General features: G+C 42.0%; 1 protein-coding gene and 1 long non-coding RNA gene across 3 annotated transcripts in view; one reads left to right on the forward strand and one right to left on the reverse strand.

The window, feature by feature from the left end:
- Window positions 1-14,071, forward strand: part of Stx18 (syntaxin 18) — an 89,688-nt gene that overhangs the window by 39,313 nt on the left and 36,304 nt on the right. The window lies entirely within an intron of this gene.
- The window catches only part of LOC143443091 (uncharacterized), a 37,764-nt gene that overhangs the window by 23,354 nt on the left and 339 nt on the right, over window positions 1-14,071 (reverse strand). The window lies entirely within an intron of this gene.

The raw sequence follows: 14,071 nt of genomic DNA on the forward strand, positions 1-14,071 counted from the left end.
AAGCCTTGGTTCCGTGTGTGTGAACAGGGATAATGAATCTCCTCACGTGCAGTAACAATGTCTAATGTCTCTAATCAGGATCAAGATGAAACTTTACCCAGTTTACAATGTTCCATGAGTGCAAGGCATATATTTGATATTAATCATAGAATAGTAAAGTTTTGTTGTATCTCTATTCCAGGGCTTGGTCAGTCAATGCCAATTAAGTTGAATGATTATTTTTTCTCCTAGTTCTCCCCCCCCCCAACATGTTATAAATACATTAGCAACTGGAATACGTTTTCCCTCTTGGTGGGTTTACAGTGTTCCTAGGAATTTAGCTTGAGCTCTGAGAAGGAAGCTGGGTCCAAATGGGCAGAGTGGAGGTATTCATTATCTCTGCATGCCTAGCTCTGAGTGGGGCCATGTCCTCTCTAATGCCAATCCAGTACCTAAATTCTGAACCTTTGTCCCCAGAAACTGCTCTGATTGAGATGCTGATTTTGTGGAATTTGATTCTGTGAAAAACATAAAGAAACCTGTGATCTTGTGCTGGGTACACTGGGGGAGTCCTATCTAATACAAGCTATTTGGCAGTCTGAAGAGTTTTGCTTCCTCAACGGCTGTAAAATCACTCCTTAATCCAGCTACTTGAGACATTTGTTCTTTTTTTTCATCTTAAGTTCTTAAGACTTTAGCCTCCTTACATGACACTGCAGCAAAATATGACTGTTAATAATTTCTTCTAGACTTGCACCCAGGCTCTGGTGCAATGTTCTTTAGCAAGGGCAGAGTTATGGATAACGTGTATCTTTCTACCACAGGTAAGTAGGCAGCCTTCTGAGTCAGCTTGAGAAGGTTATGCAGAAGCCATTGGTTTAAAAATTGTTAACATAAGTATCCTAGGCCTCAGCTCTCCTTTTCTAACAGGAAGGTCTGAGCAAGCCCAGTGGGACTGGAAGAATGTGGACATTGTCCTAGAAGGGGAGGGACAGATGAGACTGAAGAGTTACTAGGCAGGGCCACTAGTAAGGATCTGAGCCTGAGTCTAGCAAATGAGCCAGGAAAATGATGGAGAAACTGTAGAACTGAGTGACCAATTGGCTGTCGCAGTTTATTAGGAGACAGTGATCAGCTATGATGACTGAACCTAAGCAGGCAGCAATAGCCTCACAACTTACACAGGCTGACATAGGAACTCTAGAGGCAAGGTTGCCCTGGGTGCAAGACAGAGATGAAGATTCAAGAGTTCCAGCAAGAGTCAGGGATGAAGGATGAGGATGGAGGATCCCAGCAAGATGTCTACATGAGAGCAGGAGACCCCTGTGTAGTTTTAGATGAGGACTGATTTTGCATTTGTTCCTTTTCCCTCTCCTGCCTCATTTGCCACCCATGTTACTGTTTAAGAAGTCAGAGCATTTTTATGTTCATGGGGCAAGCCTCTCTGACTCTCAGTGCTTTCCAGTTTCAGTGGAAGACAATAGATTGTTCTACCTTTCTCTTAGGAATGTAGAGAAAAGATGAAGGGGAAAACAATCTTGATTTTGCAATTGTATATAGCAAAAAAACTTTAGAGGAAGGTTCCTTGCATAAGAAATGCAATATAGCCACAGCAGCCTTGTTGTTTGCTATCCAATCATCAGTTGCTCTTGTTCATGTTTCCAGCATACTGCATGCACAGCACTTTCAGTGCACACCCTGACTGGAGACAGACAGAGCACCATAGGGCTCTGCTGTCCACCTTGAATTCTCATGTGCACTTTGACTTGTACTTCTTTGTGAGAGTCGTAGGACACCCTTAGAGAGAAAATAATATCCTTGCATTATTCCCAAGTTTCACTATACTTATGTTGTGCCAGTCACTTTTCTAGTTCCTTTGCGTCTCACCTTCTGTGAAGTATATGCTGATATTGCTCCATTATACAAATGAGGAAACCGAGGCAAAAGTAGGCTAAGTATTTGGGAATAGCCACGTACTTCATGAGTATAAGCACCGTCTTGGATGCAGAATCTGACCCTAAAACTATTCTTTAGCCTTGTTCTTGTGAGGCCTGTGGTTCTCAGCTCTGGTGAAGGCATTACCCAGGAGCTTGTGGACACCAGCCATCTTCCTTCTCCTGCTTCAAGGTCAGTGCTTCCTTATTTACTAGTCTACCAGTGTGGCTCCGTCCTCTGATCTTACGGCACATGTGAGGCTCCTAATGGCTTTTTGCAATTAAGGACTGAGCGGCTTTAACCCTATAAGATAGGCACTATGGATACAGGAACATACCTTCTACCTGCACACCCAGCATGGTGTATGCTTGTTGACATCTCTGAAGGATTCCATGTGTTGTTGTTAGTTTGCATTTTTGATGCTTCCAAAGGTCTGGAAATAGTATGGAGGGTTAATTGGTTGAGTTTTCGTTTGAATACTAACTCTAGTCTCTCTGAGCCAGTGGTAGACACTGTGGATAATGTTCACTGAAAAGGTTATGTGAACATTCGGGAATGTGCTCCATGGTGGACAGGCATGAGGGCTGGGTCCTTCACCTGTAAACAGGCATCATACTCATAAGACTGGCTGTGAAGAACCACCTGAATATGCTGTAATTTTCAGTCAAATGCAAAAGCTGTGGGCTCTTTGGAGCTGGACTAGACCTTAGGGATCAGGGAGTGTAATCCCTGTGTTCATGGTTCTTTGTTGCCTCTCTGCCTGTGAGGGTTAGAATTGGGCAAGTTGATTTAAGCTCAGCAGTAATATACCCAGAGGTATTCTGTAAAGTATTTAGTCTGTACCATGTGCACATAAGAAGTTCAATACTTTCTTAACTAGGTGCAGTAGCCTGTTGTAGTCCCAGAACTTGAAGCTGAGGCAGAAGACTTGTTTGAGACTAGCATAGACCTGTCTCAAAAACCAAAAACAAGCAAAGACCATCCTTGCTCCTGAACTGATGGCTGCTTTTGCCTACATGATGTTGGTCATCCAGGTCATATTCTGTGTCGTGTGATCCTCAGAAGAACCTCCCCTGAGCCAAGTATAAGGTTTTATTGCTTTGTAACAATGACCAGTATATTTGATAGGAGCTTAAGAGAGGCTAGGGAGGAAGCATACAGACTCTACTGACTGCCTGAGAGGAAGACATAAAAAACGCACTAGGGTAAAAGCCAGGGAAGCTCTCCTATTATTGTTTCCCATGGAAATGGGGGTATTGGCTCTTTGCTGTCTTGCTGCCTGTGAGGGTTAGAAAGGGGCAAGTTGAATGGTGACAGCCTTGCTGCCACAACACTGACATTGGGCTGTACTGAGCTTATCCTGGGAAACTATAATGTGTATTATGCTTAGAGATGATTTCTAGATAGTTAAAGCGCTATTTTTATCACCACTTTATAATAGATTTTTACATTACTATCATTTGTAACTATTACAATTTGAATGAAAAGTGAAATCTCATTGGCATGCAGTGAGCATTGCTTATCTGGAGAGCATCTCCTGTGGAAGGCTCAGACTGCAGTGGAGATGGGAGGAAGCAGCCCTTCCGAGAACCTCACTGCTGTTTCCCCATTCCAGTTAAAAAGATCCTTTCTCTTTTTACTACCACAGAGGATTTAGCATAGCAGAGGTGAACATGCTGTGGTGTTGGTGTGGTCCAGGGGGACTGTCTGCTTTTAGTATTTAGAATGCCTCAGTATAGTCTGTCTCTTGTTGTACAGACCAATTCATTACAGACACATAGTAGACTTTTCTTAATCGTTTGTTAAAGTTTTCCCTTGCAGGGTGTGAAGTGGAGTGGGGAGCAAATGCACTCTGCCTGCAGTGAGGCTGCTTACAGAACGGATGAGTGTTAAGCTCTCTTAGCAGTTCACAGACTTAAGCAAAGAAGCATCTTTCTGGCTTCATCAGTTTTGATGATGGAAAAGCTCAAGGATTTGTAGCCTGCAGATTCTAGTGTTTACATTCTATTGTGTGGCCACTTCACATATATTTAATATCTAATTTATGACACAATCAGCAATATCTTTGTTTCCAAATGGCAAGTTTAAAAGTAGTAATGAGAATCAGAATGTGGCTGACTTTTAAAATTATGTATTATACAGAGAAAAACTTGAAACTACAAATTTTAAATCTCATAAAAGCTAATCAAATTTAGTAGTATACATACTCCCTCTGCATCTGAGTTTCATAAGCCCTAGGAGCGCTGACAGTGCCTGAGGGGTCTGTTTCCCACCCTCACGCATACATTCCTTCGCCTACTCAGGAAGAGACTTCCAGAGGAGCCTAGAGATTGCTCCAGCCATCCCTGGCTTCCCAATCAATAACCAGCTTGTCTTACTCTTGGGTGACCGAAGAGACCACAGTATGTCTCATTGTCCTATGTGTGAAATAGAAATGGCAGAGTGAAAGTTGACCGGTGACATGTGGATGGGCCTTGTGTTAAGAAAAAGTGAATTGTGTTTTCAAAAGAGAAGCAAAGTGACTTCCACCAAGAGGGACCCCCCCCCCCAATACCATTAGTGCTGAGTTAGGGTTGAGTTATTTCTTCGATCTCTGTTTTTCTGCTGTCTTACTCTTAAGTGTTTTTTGGATGTTACACGTTTCACTTTCTCTTCTGCAGCCATGGTCTCGTCCTGATCCCTGGCAAAGCCTTCCAACACAGTTTGACTCATGGTGCACACAAGTTCAAGAGTTAATGAAATGTGTTTGATTAATTTATTACAGAGCGCTGCCTCAAGTTAAAACAGTTTTGCTCTGTGGAAAATTTTTTTCTTTTCAAAAGAAGGTCCTTATTTCTAAGAGCAGAGCTCTGATTTTAATTAAATAAAGAGCATTTTCTGCAATCTTTTTTTTAAAGCTTAAGACTAATTTCTATGGTTACTAGGGATATAAATCTCTAGATTGCTTTAAACAAAGATTTGTGTTCAGGAGAGAGTTGACAGCTCCCTTTAAGAGAAGCTATTACTTAATTTTACTTTCCTAAGTTTAAACACATAAAAATATTTGTAATGATACCCCAAAGGCATCATAAAAATGTAAAATAATTGTACTCTAAAATATCTAAAATTACAGGAAATAGACCTCATTTTAAAAAATGAACTAGAATTCATGGCTAGGGAACTAGGGTGTGACACACATCAAAACCAGAGTCTCTTGTTAGAAGGCTTTTTTTCTTAATTATTAAAAAATATTTTGTTAATTATACAGACTTTAAAATATGTCTGTCCAGTTAGGAAATAATTCTTTTTAGTTTTGTTACTTTTAATTTGTTCTACTGTGTGGATGCCTCAGTCTTCTGTGAGAGAAGTCATCTGTGTGGAGCCGTGGGTTTGTGTCTGTTACTCGCTCGGAATTAACCTATTCTAAGTCTCGTTCACAAAGGGCCCATGCTACCGGGCACCAACAGTGCTGCCGCATTACTCTCCCAAGGCTTCCTGGTTTCTCTTTCAGTGCATAGTGGGAGCCAATAAACCGTTCAGCTTGGAGGTGGGTTATATTTTAATAAGCATGCTATGAAATGCTTGGTTGAAAGACTGCAAAAACATTTTCCACTTTTTAATAAATAAAGCTAATCCTTCCCTTCTTTTCCATGCGATATTGTGGTTTTTCATTTGCTGTTTTTGTTTACCCCCCCCCCCAAAAAAAAAACATGTTATCTGGGCCATATAGAATAAAACACCCCCATTTCATTAAGAAAGCAACATATGACTTATACAGTGTTTATGCTAAGGACTGGATATTCTATGCAAGACACTCCTGTGCCAGGAATGCTTTGCATTAGTTCCCATTTATATTTTCACAGCAAAATGGGGGGAAGAAATTCTGCCCCCCCTTTTTTAAGAGACAAGAAAATGCAGTTGACTGTGGGTATTGAAATGCTGTGAGCTGCATATTTGAACTGACATAAACATGTATCTTTGCAAATGTACAGGAATCAGCTTTTATCTTTCAAGCAAAGCATTTCCCATAGTTTTTGTGGGTTTTTATTTAAGTTGGGAAAACTTTGGAAGTTTGTGTGAAAGTATAAATAAATTTAGGAAAGTCATGATTAGAGTTTGATAGTAAACACTCAGCAGCAAATTGGGAAAGTCTATTAAAGTCAGATGTAGCTTTTAATAATGTTTGTTCAAAAACGTACTCTCAAGAAGAGAGAAACAGTGACTTACTCGGGTTTGGAACAAAGGCTTGGCCGTGAGTCAGAATAAAACTGAATGCGAATTTTCTACATGAGTTTTCTGGTGTTTTAAAGAGCCTTAATGATTGTTTCAGGATCTCCACAATGCCCTTTCCTAATTTTAATTAGTACAGAAGTCACTTGTATATCCATATGTGTGTGTGTTCCAGTTTAAAGGAAAAACAATTTCCAATAAAATTTAACTTTTTTTCCTGAAACAAACCTATGTGGAGAGTCGCAATTCTGCAAAGAGGGGAAAAAGTAAACTGGTTTTGTTTAGTTATTGAAATGTACTAAAATACAGACATAGAGATAAAAATAAAATTTAAAACTTCGAATCTGTTTCAGATTCCAAATTTATTGTGAGCTTGACCTGGAAGCCAGTCATGCTTCTGTCCCTTGCTTGTTCTCTGAGGCTGGGGAAGCTGCTGCATTTCCCCTAGGGTAATCCCAAAGAGCAGGATGCTGAAAGAGTGGTCAGGCTACCATCTGATCAGAGCTGGTGAAGGCTCTTACAAACCATTTGACTCTTCTTTCTCCAAAACAGGACTGTGCGATCCTTAAGGTGTGTGTGCTTATTGGTAAGCACGTGGGGCTACATTTTGATAAGTTTTATTGCTAACAAATTGAGACATGATTTTAAAGTGAAAGTCTTTGTTATGATAAGAATAGAAATGTTTATATTTGTGTTTTTTAAAACATCTTAGTCATCTGAAAAAAATTGCTCAAGAAAGACAAACTTGTCTTTACTCAGTTTACTGTGAAAGCTTTTACATATGAGTTTTAAATATAAAATTCAAGTAAAGATATTAAAATATTTTGTGTCCCAGTGAAATCATTTCTGAGAGTATGGGCTCTGAGTCTCCCAGTTAAGCTCTAGTGTATCTTTATTTTCCTAGCTGCTCCACTCCTCCTTAGACTGTTAGGAGCCGAGTAGTCTATCCGCTCTGAAAGTTAAGTAATCTCATTTCCATCAGGCAAGTCTTCACGTTGCAACATTTAGCAGTTGTCAGTTTACTGTAGTTACTTAAGTTCTAGAAACCATGGGTTTGTTTTTGGTTTTGTTTTTACATTTCCACTTTTTCAAAGAAAATGTATTAGAACATTTTGTAACTTATCCCTTGAAACAGTACTTTCTGCAGTGTATGTGTGTGAGAGAGACTATAATGAGGGCAAGGAATCTTTCTTTTCTTCTTCCTTTTTTTTTTTTTTTTTTTTTTTTTTGCCTTTTCTTTTTTTTTTGAGGACAGAGAGTGATTAGGCAAGGCCCTGGATTTTCTTGGAATGCTGACATCGGTGCTGTTGGCAGAGGCCAGCATACTCGACATTTCATTCCCATTCACTCAGCTGAATGAGGACCGGGGAGCCAGGCTGTGGATCTTGTTACCAAACCCTCTCTCCAGAGCTTCAAGAGAAAGAGTGCTTGCCCCGTCCTTTGCTTGCATTTTGCTGAAGAAGTAGGCTAGTGCAGAGCAAAGCTCTTCTGTTATCAGAGCAGGGTTTCTGTTGAGTGTGAATGATTGGCATCTATCAGGCAGCAGAGACAGTGCATGCCTGCCCTCCCTCTGTACTGCTCACAGTTGCTTTTGCTGGTCCCTTGTTGATGTGAAGCAGAAACTGAACAAGGTAACAGTTTTGATGGTGAGATTAGAGGTAGCCAGGCAGACTGTCTCCTGGCTTTTAGAGACCCTATAAGCTCGGGCCACCCCCTCCCCTTGTTTAGATATTATTTGCTCTTTTGAGTTTCGGATTACAGGAGCAATTGATCTGCATGACCTATCTTGAGAACTTTAACTTTGCAGTGGAAACTTAAACCAAATGTGTATCCTCAAGAGACAAATCATCTTAGGACCAGACTGCTGTCACTTTGATGTACTGTGCTGCTTACAGGGGACCAATTCAGTAGAGAGTGCCACCTAGTGAGTGCAACATGTAGTTGCTACTGTGGGTGATGAAAGGCTAAAAAATTGGTCTAATGCTTGTTCTTGGTTCACAAAGAAATGAGTTTTTATGTTGTTCCTAGCAAATAAATTTAACCCATGGCCAGGATTCTAAGAGAATGATGTGGAGAACATTTGAATCTTATCTGTGGTTTTCCTACTTGAATTTTAATTTGTTTGTTATTGCCATCCTTACACACAGTTCCTCCCCTACTGCTGTTGTGATCTCTCTCTCTCTCTCTCTCTCTCTCTCTCTCTCTCTCTCTCTCTCTCTCTCTCTCTCTGTGTGTGTGTGTGTGTGTGTGTGTGTGTGTGTTGTGTAGCAGTCTTTAGTCTTCAGTGACTTCATGGACCAGATAAACCCATTCTGTTGCTGCAGATTCCATTTGTCCTGAGGATGAGTATGAACTATTGCTCACAAGCTGTCTATGGGGTCCTGTGCCTCTGGTGTATGCTAATATATTTGCAGTAACCATGAAAAAGTCCTATTTTAAAAACCCATTTATACATTGTAACTGCCAATTAACTCTTTAATGCTTATTTTTGTAAAATGACAAGTTCTTGATAAAATAGCTCTCTCTTTGATTTGTTGAATGATTGTAGACATTTGTTGAGCTGGGAACTATTCTGGGCCTTCAGAATCCAAAGTGAACAAGACATTGTTCTGAGCTTTTTAATCCTTGACCACAGAAGGGAGTGGACACTATGTAGGATGCGCTGTAATGAATATGGGGTGCTTATCTGTTAAGTAGTTTCTGCTATGGATGGAAAAAAAAAAACCTTTAGCACCTGTTTTTGAAGAAACCAGTAGGTAAAACCAGTGGATGCTTTTTATGAACTTGGTGCAGGGCAGTAGTTGAAGGTAGCATAACAGCTTCTTTCTGCCTTGTCTTTTGGGCTCAAGTTATTCCAGAGTCCAAGTTTGGAAGTACATGACAAAGAATTCAAAACAGCAATATGTTCATTCTGGGGTTGATTCTGGAGTTTGAATCCCAGCTTTCTCATTCATTAGCTGTATGACCTTGACAGGTCTCCTCATTTTCACAGTAATAAATGTGATCATCAGTACAGGGTCTCTTTCACAACAGTAGGGCAAATAATGATTATACATGGAGGTCAGTGTGAGCAATGGGCCCAGGAACGTGTGTGGAGAGTCTGGAGGGGATGCAGTAGGAAGAGAGACCTTGAGGGCCAAGGAAAGATTCTCAGGAGATTATACCGGGCAGGACAGGTGGGTTGGTGGGTGGAGTCAATAGAAACTTGCCTGGCAGAAGCCTGTTGTCTACTTGCTGTGGAGGGCCTTGAACTATGGGCCATGGGGTTGGAGAATCCCCACCCCTCTCATTGGTTTGGTTTCTTGGGGCCTTCATCAGGAAGAGTATCTCACTTCACCACCTGCAACACTAGCATGGAGTGTACATGGCTGCCCTTAGCATGACTCACAAGGCTACTAGCCAGGGCCTCTGATCTATACCTGAAGGAGCCAGTCTGTGCCTTTAGTTAGAAAGGCTATGTTGCTCTGAGTTCATGTCATTGTAGTTGTGTGTTCTGGTCATCTTATACTCTGTTCAGAAGAGCCCATTGTTTTCACTGAACTCCTGCATTTGACAGACCTAACCAAAATGGAGCCATTCATGCTAAATGCTGCAGAACCAAACCAACATTTTAGTGAAGGTAAGTATTTGTTTATATGGATGCAGGAGATCCTAGTTTATCTGAGTTAGTGTGAGAAGATGACTCCAAAAGCAGTGCCAAGAGGCTCAGTGTTAGCCGATCTGGACCTATGGCTTCTGTTGCTGTCCTGCAAAAGCCCAATGTCTTGCTGAAGGAGAGTAGATGCCAGCTCTTTGTGAATGGCAGGCCAAACCAATATAATCTGGGGCATGCACATGTATTTTGTTTGTTCGTGCCTTTTCCCTTTTCCCAGTTACTAGGTACTGAACCTGGGGTCTTTACTTGTGAGGCAGATGCTTTACCACTGAGCTAAATCACTTCCTGGGTCTTTGGAGTGCCAGGATCATAGGTGTGTGTGGCTATGCTGAGCCCCCAAGTTCTTTGTTGATTTCTTTTTGTTAAAATATAATTACAACATTGATACGTTTTAATTATAGTTGTTTTCAATGGCAAAGTGGTCAGAATTACAAATGACAAGAGGCCAGGAAAAAAGCATGAACATAATAAAGACAGAATTTATCAGCAGCACTCTTGGGAAAGTCATCTTAGCTGATAGAAAGCCAGCCTGACTCAGTGACCCAGGGGCGGGTGTTCCAAAGTAGCATCAGCAGGAATACTAAGCCCAGACATGAGAGGCAGAAGCTCCTGCCAACACAAGGTTTCCAGTCTATTCTGGACATTACAGTGATTTGTGAGCTCCTGATCTATATACTTAAGGTAATAAAGTGGCCAGAATCCACATATGTTCAGGTAAATAATTCATGAGAATTCTGAAAATGGTTAGCCTAGAGAAAGGGAACACAATACCCATTTTTTTTTCCAGTCCCGAGCATTGACCTAATATATGCTAGGTATCTGCCACTTAGCTGTGCTTCAGCTCATTGGACTTGATTTAGAGGGAAATAATGTTTTACTGTTTGAAGTAGAATAACTTCCAAGAGGAAGTGGACTCCCTATGTGCTGCCCTTCACAATTAGGTGTCTCCCTGAGCTTTCTAGGCCTGAGAATCCAGGGAGGGGACAGTCAGTTTCTTCTTTATGTTTTGGTACTATGCAGCTTCTGCTAAGGTCTAGCAAAGTAGCAGTGCCTGAGTTTTGGAGGACCCAGAGTGCGCTAACCATCACCTGAGAGATGCAGTGTGGGGTGCTTGGAGAATAGAGGTGAAAGTGTTCTGTTCAGTTAGCATTAGGAAGAAGGTGGGCCCTGAAGGAGTGGGGGGGGGGGGTGGAGGTAGTCTGTGGTATTTGCTTTACAGCAGGTGCCGCTTCAGATTGGTGCAGTTGATGCTGTGTGGGGGCTGCTCAGCCTCTGCTGTACATCAGTGAGTTCTTTTGTTTTGCATTCACACTAAGAATACTGCATGTTTGTTTTCTGGGGGCTATTTGTTTTGTTTGGGGGCTAAGAGCTTACTGATAGGAAGGAAGCCATACTTTTCAGGTTGTTAAGTCAGCTCCTAGTTCCCTGAGCTCCGGGTCACTGTGCCCTCCCACAGAACACACTACTCACCTTTGTTCAGTGTTCAGCTAGCCCTACTGTCTGCCATTCAAGATTCTGGGAAGTTATATTACAAGGGTGAGACTAGAAAAAGTAATCTCTGGTTCCTGTCTGTTTCATAGAAGATGCATTGAATCGTGGGAGCCATTCTATAGTTAGAACAAACTAGTTCTCAGTCAGAGTCCGTAACATAGCTCCAAGACTGACAGAGCACTTTACATACACAGCTGATGAGGATCTGATTCAGTCAGCTGGCCTCAGGAAGACTTTCACAGACACAGAGAGAGGAGAATCACAGTGCCACAGGTAGAGCCCCTGTGGACCCAGTAACTTTGAGTAGCCAATGATGAGAAAGACAAGGGTATGAGCAGGAGCCTGCTGAGAGTCAGGCACTGAGGTGTAGTAAGGGGCCAGCTCCTATAGCAGATTCTTAGCAAGGTGAATGGGCAGAACTCACAGGGATGGTTTCTTGGTGGGCATAATGGAGGCCTGTGATCTTCTGACCTGGAACTTGAGAGAGGGAGTGAGAGAGGGTATCAAGTCTTTAGGGTGATGGGACAACTGTGAGTGAGCCATGAGCCAGAGTAGAGTGGAGTGGTTGCTCCAGTGTCCTTTTAGGACACACTTCCTTTTCTGCACCAGTGAAGTGTCCAGAAGACAACTGGAATGTAGAGAGAGCTGGGCCTGGGTGGATGTTTTATGGACTTGTGAATAAAGTTGTGATTGGAATGAGTATACCAAAAATGGAAAGTGTCTAGCCAGGGTCTGAACTCTGGAAGCAGATTCTACAGCTTAGCGCAAGCTGAGGGCAGCCATCAATGGTAGCCATGCTGTGAAAGCACAGGAGACTGGGCTGTGAGGCGGTCGGGGTATGCTGTGAAGTCAATAAAGGAACCATCCAGAGCCTCTAGAGCAGTGGCTCTCAACCTTCTTAATTTTGTGACCCTTGAATACAATTCCTTATGTTGTGGTGACCCTCAGCCATAAAATTTTTTCATTTCAACTTTATAACTCTAATTTTTGCTACTGTTATGAATTGCTATAAATATCTGAGATGCAGGATATCTGAAGTGTGACCCCTGTTGAAAGAATTGTTTGACCTCCAAAGGGGTTGCAAGTCACAGGTTGAGAACTGCTGCTCTAGGGACTGCCACCCCTCCAGACTCAGCCTGCAGTGAGGACCATCATTCTGTATTAGGAGAGAGTGGAAGGAGGTAGGCCAAGACCATAATATTTGCTTACTCAATAGTTGTTAGAAACGAGAACCTGTTATAGATTACTACTAATGAACCTGCTGTCAGAGTACAGTGGATGGGTAGGGCTGAGCCAGACTCTCTGTAGGTGATTTGTCTAGAGCTGGAAGCTTCTCTCCTGAGGCCTAATCTCCTAAGGTGACTTCATCAGGGTCCATGCACTCCAGACGCATGTTAGTCTGTGATTTCTCAGGCATTTAGTAATTGGTGGTGATTTCCCTTTCAATTAAGACTGAAGCTAGTAGTTCTCAGGTTAAACCCGGGAACCAATCCTTGTAAAAACTCACTATGGCTTATCAGAAGCTGGCAAGCTTTCATACCACAGCACCAGCCCCTTCTGGCCATGCTGCACACTAACTGACACAGCAAGCTGTACTTACTGATTGAATGAAAAGTAAATAAAATAATGCTTTTGTGTTAATGGAACTTTTTACAATATGCCAGGGGAACCTACTGGAGTCTCTTTAATCTTGAACAATGCTTGCTTCTTTCAGAGGCAAATTATGCAGATCAGTACTTAGTGTTCTGAACTCCATCACGTCTTTGTTGGCAGTATTGTGTGTGCCTGCAGTACAGAGTTCCTACTGTCTTGGGCAGGGGAGAAAACTACAAGTCAGACCACTGCTATGATCAGAAAAAAACACTGTCTACTGCTTTGAACTGCCTAGCAGCAATGGAACGGGCATTCTGAGGAATCCCACTATTTTGCCCAGTCTTGTCTTTTAGTTTATCTTGCTTTGGGTAATTTGCAAAGTACACACAGAGGAGCAGATAGCCCAACTGTTCAGTAGGTGACACATAAGCAAAGCTGGGGCTGCCGCCACAAAGTCAGATGGAGCCACGTTCCTCTAAGCACCTTTTATGTCCACTCTGTCCAGTGTCAAATTGTAAAAACTTTCCAAACTCAGCCAGAGTACACATGTGGGTGTAAAACAATGTCCTTTAAATTTCAGCCAGTGCATAAAAGTTAACTTGAAGGAATCCTTTGATCCCAAACTAAAAGAAAGAACCAGAAAAGTTTAAAAGCCCTTGGGGGGAAATGGCAGTACTTTTGAATGAACTCCTGGTATTGCTGCTGTTTAGGGCTCATGCTGCCATCTAGTGGGGAGGGGAAAAGTGTGCAACTGACTCACTGAGAATTTTCAAACACACTATACTTCTTGAATAGAAAAACCAAATCAGTGTAAAGGATTAAATTGAAGAGCTGGGAGTAGTGGCCACACCTTTAATCCTTCACTTTGGGAGGAAAGACAAGCAGATTCCTGCGGGTGAGGCTGTTCTGGTCCACAGTGCATGTCACAGGCCAATCAGAAGAATTGCTTTACTAAATCTTACATGTCTTATGATAGACCATGCTTGTGCAGCTTACAATTTTTCCCCAGCAGACTTAACAGTGAGATTTTATGACACAGCTTGGATAGTAAATAGGAAGAACATGAGAAAGCAGCTGTGGTAACTAGGAACCATGCCCAGTATGGACTCAGACCTGAGCTGGAGCCTGAGATCTGGATACTGAGTATATGACCTGAGATGTGTTAGTTTTTCTTTAAGAGGTTCATGTCTCCAACTGGTTATGGGAACA

The sequence above is a fragment of the Arvicanthis niloticus genome, chromosome 7 (assembly GCF_011762505.2).
Source record: "Arvicanthis niloticus isolate mArvNil1 chromosome 7, mArvNil1.pat.X, whole genome shotgun sequence".
In the NCBI taxonomy this organism is placed as follows: domain Eukaryota; kingdom Metazoa; phylum Chordata; class Mammalia; order Rodentia; family Muridae; genus Arvicanthis; species Arvicanthis niloticus.